Raw genomic sequence first — 6,528 nt, 5'->3', positions numbered from 1 at the left:
GGATGTCGGACCGATATCCCATACATTACCGGCGCCATCTTGGATTTTTTCTATTGAAATCCTTCCGACATCCGATATCGGATCGGATAATGTGAAAACGGTCTTAGGGTAAGTTACATCAAGGACGAATTTCATTTCAAACCCCTACACCTTTTGAAAGACCTATGTTGGATATCCAACGACTCCATCACGAACCACTCAATAGATTCATCCCCAGCAGCATGCAGTTTATTACTTTCCATTAAAATCCTTCCGACATCCGATATTCGGATCGGATAATGTGAAAACGGCCTTACGTGTGCACCCTGGCAGGCATTAGTATGGTCGAGCGATGAACGATGTTGATGTTTTATCTTATCATTTATCGGGCGACCATACTTGCCTCCCTGATACGTAGCATAAAGTTTCCCAAATGTTCAAAATCAATATTACTGCAATTGACCACTTGAAATATTGGTTTTATGTAGTTGCTGCAATATCACAAATTAAGATTTACTTCAATAAAACCTTTTGATATAACCGGTATATTTATTTTGTAACATTACAGGTAATTATAAATACAATGTCACGGCAATTGTTTTTTTTAAGAATTAATTTCTCAATGTTGCACCAATTTTAAATAATAACGTTTATTAAACATTTAACATCAATATTGCAGTCATTGACCGTTTTAAATATATTTTTTATAATTTTGCTGCGTTATCACAAATTGATATTTCCTTTAATTAATCTATTTTAGAATCTATAAATATTACCCGTATCAAAATAGCATAACATCAGGGCAAATTATAAACACAATAGATGTTTTGAGCTATACCTATTAGATTTTTCAGATTGTTTTTTTACTGCTCGGTGGGTAGGTATTAGTGCGTTTTCACAATATCCGATCCGATATCGGATGTCGGACCGATATCCCATACATTACCGGCGCCATCTTGGATTTTTTCTATTGAAATCCTTCCGACATCCGATATCGGATCGGATAATGTGAAAACGGTCTTAGGGTAAGTTACATCAAGGACGAATTTCATTTCAAACCCCTACACCTTTTGAAAGACCTATGTTGGATATCCAACGACTCCATCACGAACCACTCAATAGATTCATCCCCAGCATGCAGTTTACTTTCCATTAAAATCCTTCCGACATCCGATATTCGGATCGGATAATGTGAAAACGGCCTTAGTGACCGGCGACACCAGAGCGTCGCGTGTCTCGGGGCGCGCAACGGGCGTCCGCGCCACGCCGCCTCAGTGTAATTCAAAAAACGTCTCCTCAGTACATTTTGTATAGGAAGGACGTAAGGCAGCGTTCCCACTTATGCGTCGCGTGTCTCGGGGCGCGCAAAGGGCGTCCGCGCCACGCCACCTGAGTGTAATTCAAAAAGCGTCTCCTCAGTACATTTTGTATAGGAAGGACGTAAGGCGCGCCGCCAAGCGGCGCGGCGCGCGCCCCGCCGCCGCCACGCCACCTGGGGCGCGTCTTACGTCTTTCCTATACAAAATGTACTGAGGAGGCGTTTTTTGAATTACACTGAAGCGGCGTGGCGCGGACGCCCGTTGCGCGCCCCGAGACACGCGACGCTCTGGTGTGGCCGGTCACTAAGACGCGCCCCCGGTTGCGTGGCGGCGGCGTGGCGCGCGCCGCGCCGCTTGGCGGCGCGCCTTACGTCCTTCCTATACAAAATGTACTGAGGAGACGCTTTTTGAATTACACTCAGGTAGCGTGGCGCCGACGTCCGTTGCGCGCCCCGAGACACGCGACGCTCTGATGTGGCCGGTGCCTTACGTGTGCACCCTGGCAGGCATTAGTATGGTCGAGCGATGAACGATGTTGATGTTTTATCTTATCATTTATCGGGCGACCATACTTGCCTCCCTGATACGTAGCGGCGTGTGCATCAGTGGGTTCGGGCCAAGCCACGTACATACCACATAATATTGTATCGTCACTACTTTAAAAAAAAACTTGTATCTTCGTCTGTCAATGAAAAGAAAATTGTATTAAGTATGTATGGAATGCATATAGACTTACTGTGTTTTAACTTTGAGAAGCAGGGTGAGATACGAGATGTTTTCAAAGTAGTGACGATATATTATATTGTGGAACTGGTAAAGCTAGGAACATATTATGGGTCTCGACCGCGGACGCGATCTGGATAATGATTATACACTGAATTGTGCAAACTATCGATTGTCGGTCATGCACGTGCAATCGCAGACGTCCGCGCAATATATTCCTAGCTTCATTGTGTGATAGCGTTCCCTTAAGGGCCACTTGTACCACCCGCTTAACTCAAGGTTAGTGGACTGTCAAATTCCATATAAAATGGTGGGTTAACCTCGGATTTTCGGTGGTGCAAGTGACCCTTACTGTCATTTAGGTTCAGGTTCCCAATAGTTGGTACTCTTATAAGATGGTGAAGGGTACCGTTTAGGCCTGGCTAATCAGAACAACAACAGCGTTTCCAATAGGATTTATTAAGACAATACAGAGCTATACACAAGTTTAGACGTTTAGAATCTGAATTTATATTTTCGTTAGTCAGACACACAAACACTGCTTATTCAACAACAACTACGAACAATATATTTAATCTTATAATTAAATCTTAAAACCCTAAAGACTAAAACTAACACAAGCAGGTTATAACTAAATATAAAAAACCCCCTCAGATCCCCTGCCTCCGGCATAGACCCAAGAATGCTTGCGGCGTTTCCCCTTTGCACCGCCAGACTCAACCTCTGAGCAAAGAAGGAACCCGCTATTTGGTCCCCGAGAAGGCGTTCCGACACCTTTTTAATAAAATTTTTGGACAAGTTTAGAAAATAGTCTTTATGTATTAATGTGGTCTAGTAACACTAATGCCATAGGTGAGTGGTATATCTTGTACACTGTCTTTGCTTACACTGAACTGCACTTTCACTATTTGACGCGATGGTAGCGGGTGTACCAAAGACAGTATTATAGTTGAGATTTTATTTGTTGAATTTATTTAGTCTTCACATTAACAACTCTTTCTCTAAGGCCCACATGCCCTCTCCTGTTCTTCGATAGCCCATTGTTGGTTTTTATTTGCATATTATTCCCATAATCACAGGACACGGCAAGGAAGTGAAGAAGTGGCAGCATGGGCACACATTGGGCAGACACAATAACATCTCTGACAAAGACCACTGCAGGCTAGCATGCACCGGGCCCAGGATTGAGTGGCGTGAAGAGCACTGGTAAAGAATGGCCTCATTCGTCATGTCCCTCAGCCACAAGGATACAACAAAGAAGAGAATTATTCTTCTAAAATTTACTTCTGCAGCTCATTAATTTCCATTTTCGACTCTGCTACTTTTTCAACCGGCCGCTTACATTTTGGTTTACCTATAACAAAGTAATGTTTTAGAATAGTACTGCATAAAAACAAAAAAAAAATTGTTCACAAATTTTTCTAAGTCCTTTTGCTATACTCTGACCGTGTATAATAATACATTTATTGAGAAACAAATGTCAGTGTTTATCATATAAAAAAACCGGCCAAGTGCGAGTCGGGCTCGCGCACAAAGGGTTCCGTAGCAGCAAATATAATAAACTTATTATGTCAATTTATACACCTGCCAAAATTACAGTTAAATCAACCTATCTCAAAAACTATAAGAGATACTTTGATCAAACCAAAAATCGTTGAAAGAGTTAATTAGCATGCATCACCTCTATTTTTTTTAGAATTTTATACCCCGTAGTTATAAAAATAGAGGGGGGGGGGACATACTTTTTACGACTTTGAGAGCTGATATCTCAAAAACCGTTCACTTTAAGAAAAATGTTTTTTAGAAAACTTTATATCATTTTAAAAGACCTTTCCATTGATACCCCACACGGGTATGTACATCGAAAAAAAAATTTTCATCCCTCAGTTACATGTATGGGGGCCCCACCCCCAATTCTTTTTTTTACTATTTAGTGTCATAATTTTGTAGCGGTTCATACAACACATATTCCCATCAAATTTCATCACTGTAGTACTTATAGTTTCCGAGTAAATCGGCTGTGACAGACGGACAGACGGACAGACGGACAGACGGACAGACGGACATGACGAAACTATAAGGGTTCCGTTTTTGCCATTTTGGCTACGGAACCCTAAAAAAATGCCCTCACCATGATTTGAGCCTGAAGCCTTAATTAAGCACAGGGTCACTACACTGCCGAGACATGTCATATTAACAAATAACAACCGCTACATGAAGCAGAATATTTTCTTGTTCTCAATGAGGCCGGCTGCCTTAAGACCATATTGTCACAGTCTTAACATGCTTCCCTCAAATCCTCAATCATTCTGTGAATCCACTGCAAAATAGAAGAGGTAGTTTGATTAACAATATTATATTAATTAAACCTGAAGTTTGGCAATATGCGTACAATTCATACTAGAAGAAAGAATATGTTTCATACGTACATAAGGTATTCTTTGGAGGACAAACAGGTGTTTTTTTTAGCTTAAGAATAGTGAAAAAACCAATTATGTACAATAATATAAATTGTAAATAATGTCAAAGAAAAGATTCTGACATTATTTCAGTGTTGCCAGGTCCAATTTGAATAAAATCAGAAGACACGTGTCCTAAAAATCAGGAGACATAAATAATTCGTCACTACTTTAAAAAAAAACTCATATCTTCGTCTATCAATGAAAAGAAAATTGTAGTAAGTATGTATGGAATGCATATAGACTTACTGCGTTTTAACTTTGAGGAACAGCGTGAGATACGAAATTTTTTAAAAGTAGTGACGAATTGGCTCGAAAGTCATAGATTGATAAAGCCTGAGAGCCTAATAAAGAGAGAAATATAATATGAGAACTATTCTTCATACTAAACTGCAATGTCACCCCATACATCAGAATAAACAGCGCCCTCTTGACAATAATAGTCATATATTTCTGGTCAGGCTTTAGTATTATTATTCGATAACTTTATTTTCACAATTATTTGCAACATTTACATTAATAAAATTATTTAAAGAAAATTATGGCCAAGCAAATACTGTCGTTTAAAAAAGGCGCCTAATTCAAATTTTCTATGGCACAATAAACCTTCGCCCATGTTTCAAATTTGGCGCTTATTTTAGTATTTCGTAGTCAACTAGGAATCCTTATAGTTTCGCCATATTTGTCTGTCTGTCTGTCCATCCGCCCGTCCGTCCTGGACTGGAAACCGCTGAAATTTGCTTTTGCTGAGATGCAAAAATAAAAAGTGGAAAAAATAAATAATAATATAATATAATAAGTTTTATTAGGGTTCGGTTGCAATGTCATTTTTACCAGTAAAAGATAGGGTCTAAATAGCCATGAAAAAATAATGCCATGACATGAGGTGGGGTCCGTAGCCGTACCCTTCCATTCGATCTTGAAAGTCATTTTTTTTAGTTTTTCGTAAATAACTCGTAAACGGTGGCCCACAACAAAAAAATATGTTGAACAAAAACTATCTACATAAAATTTCCTACAAGAAAGGTTGTGTACGTTTTTTGGATAGGATCAATATATAAATGGATAATTTAGTAAGAAAGTTTTTTTTAATCGATTACATGCTCCGTTTTTCGTCAATACCTCGTAAACGGTGGCCCACAGCAAAAAAATATGTTAAACAGATAATATCTACATAAAATTTCCTATAAGAAATGTTATATAGGTTTTTACGCTAGGATAATTTTTTTAGTTGGAAAGTATTTTTAAATAGATTACATGGGCCGTTTTTTGTTGATAACTCAAAAACGGTGGCTCACAGCCAAAAATAATGTTACACAGAATTAATCTACATAATATTAAAAAAGTTTATGTAGATTAATTCTGTATAACATTATTCTTGGCAGTGAGGACCCTGGGAAATTTTTGACGCCGCCTTTTTTTTTTTTTTTTTTTTTCAAAATGGCCGACTTTACGTAGAGTGCTCAAATTTTGGTCGTTGAATCTCTTAGCGGCCTTGATTCGAATGAAATTAAAAAAAATAGCCGGGGGTGCTCGACCAAATGTCATACAGGTCTCGGAGTAGAAAAAAGTTGCATTAAAAAAAAAATCAAAATGGCCGACCTTTTTTTTAATAATTTCAAAATGGTCCTAGTGCGCTGAGATTTGGCACACGGGTGGAAGGTTGCCTCAAAATTTATATTCAAAAAGAAAATCTTGAAAAATTCAAAATGGCGGCCTTTGAGGGCTAATTGAAATTTGTATGGAGGTTTGTCTTTTAATTACCACAGGTCCGTAACGGTACAAAGAAGTGAAAAGTGCTAAAACAAATGTTATACAGTCACCTCAGGTCCACTAAATAGCATTTTTAAAAAATCAAAATGGCCGACTTTTTTTTTTGAAAAATTTCAAAATGGTCCGAGCGCACTGAAACTTGGCAGATGCGTGTACAGTCGCCCAAAGATTAGTATACAAAAACAAAATTTTGAAAAATTCAAAATGGTGGCCTTTGAAGACTGATTGAAATTTGTATGGAGGTTTTTTTTAATCCCCATAGCTCCGTAACGGTA

General features: G+C 38.7%; 1 long non-coding RNA gene across 1 annotated transcript; it reads right to left on the bottom strand.

The window, feature by feature from the left end:
• Positions 1–2,818: 2,818 nt before the first annotated feature.
• Positions 2,819–5,252, bottom strand: LOC125240674. The gene is made up of 3 exons (XR_007178652.1): positions 4,451–5,252; positions 4,153–4,341; positions 2,819–3,375 (listed from the first exon to the last, which is right to left on the bottom strand). It is a non-coding gene; the product is annotated as an uncharacterized LOC125240674 (long non-coding RNA).
• Positions 5,253–6,528: the final 1,276 nt, after the last annotated feature.

The sequence above is a fragment of the Leguminivora glycinivorella genome, chromosome 2 (assembly GCF_023078275.1).
Source record: "Leguminivora glycinivorella isolate SPB_JAAS2020 chromosome 2, LegGlyc_1.1, whole genome shotgun sequence".
In the NCBI taxonomy this organism is placed as follows: domain Eukaryota; kingdom Metazoa; phylum Arthropoda; class Insecta; order Lepidoptera; family Tortricidae; genus Leguminivora; species Leguminivora glycinivorella.
Note: the sequence above shows the minus strand (reverse complement) of the source record. Positions and strands in the feature narration are given on the sequence as shown.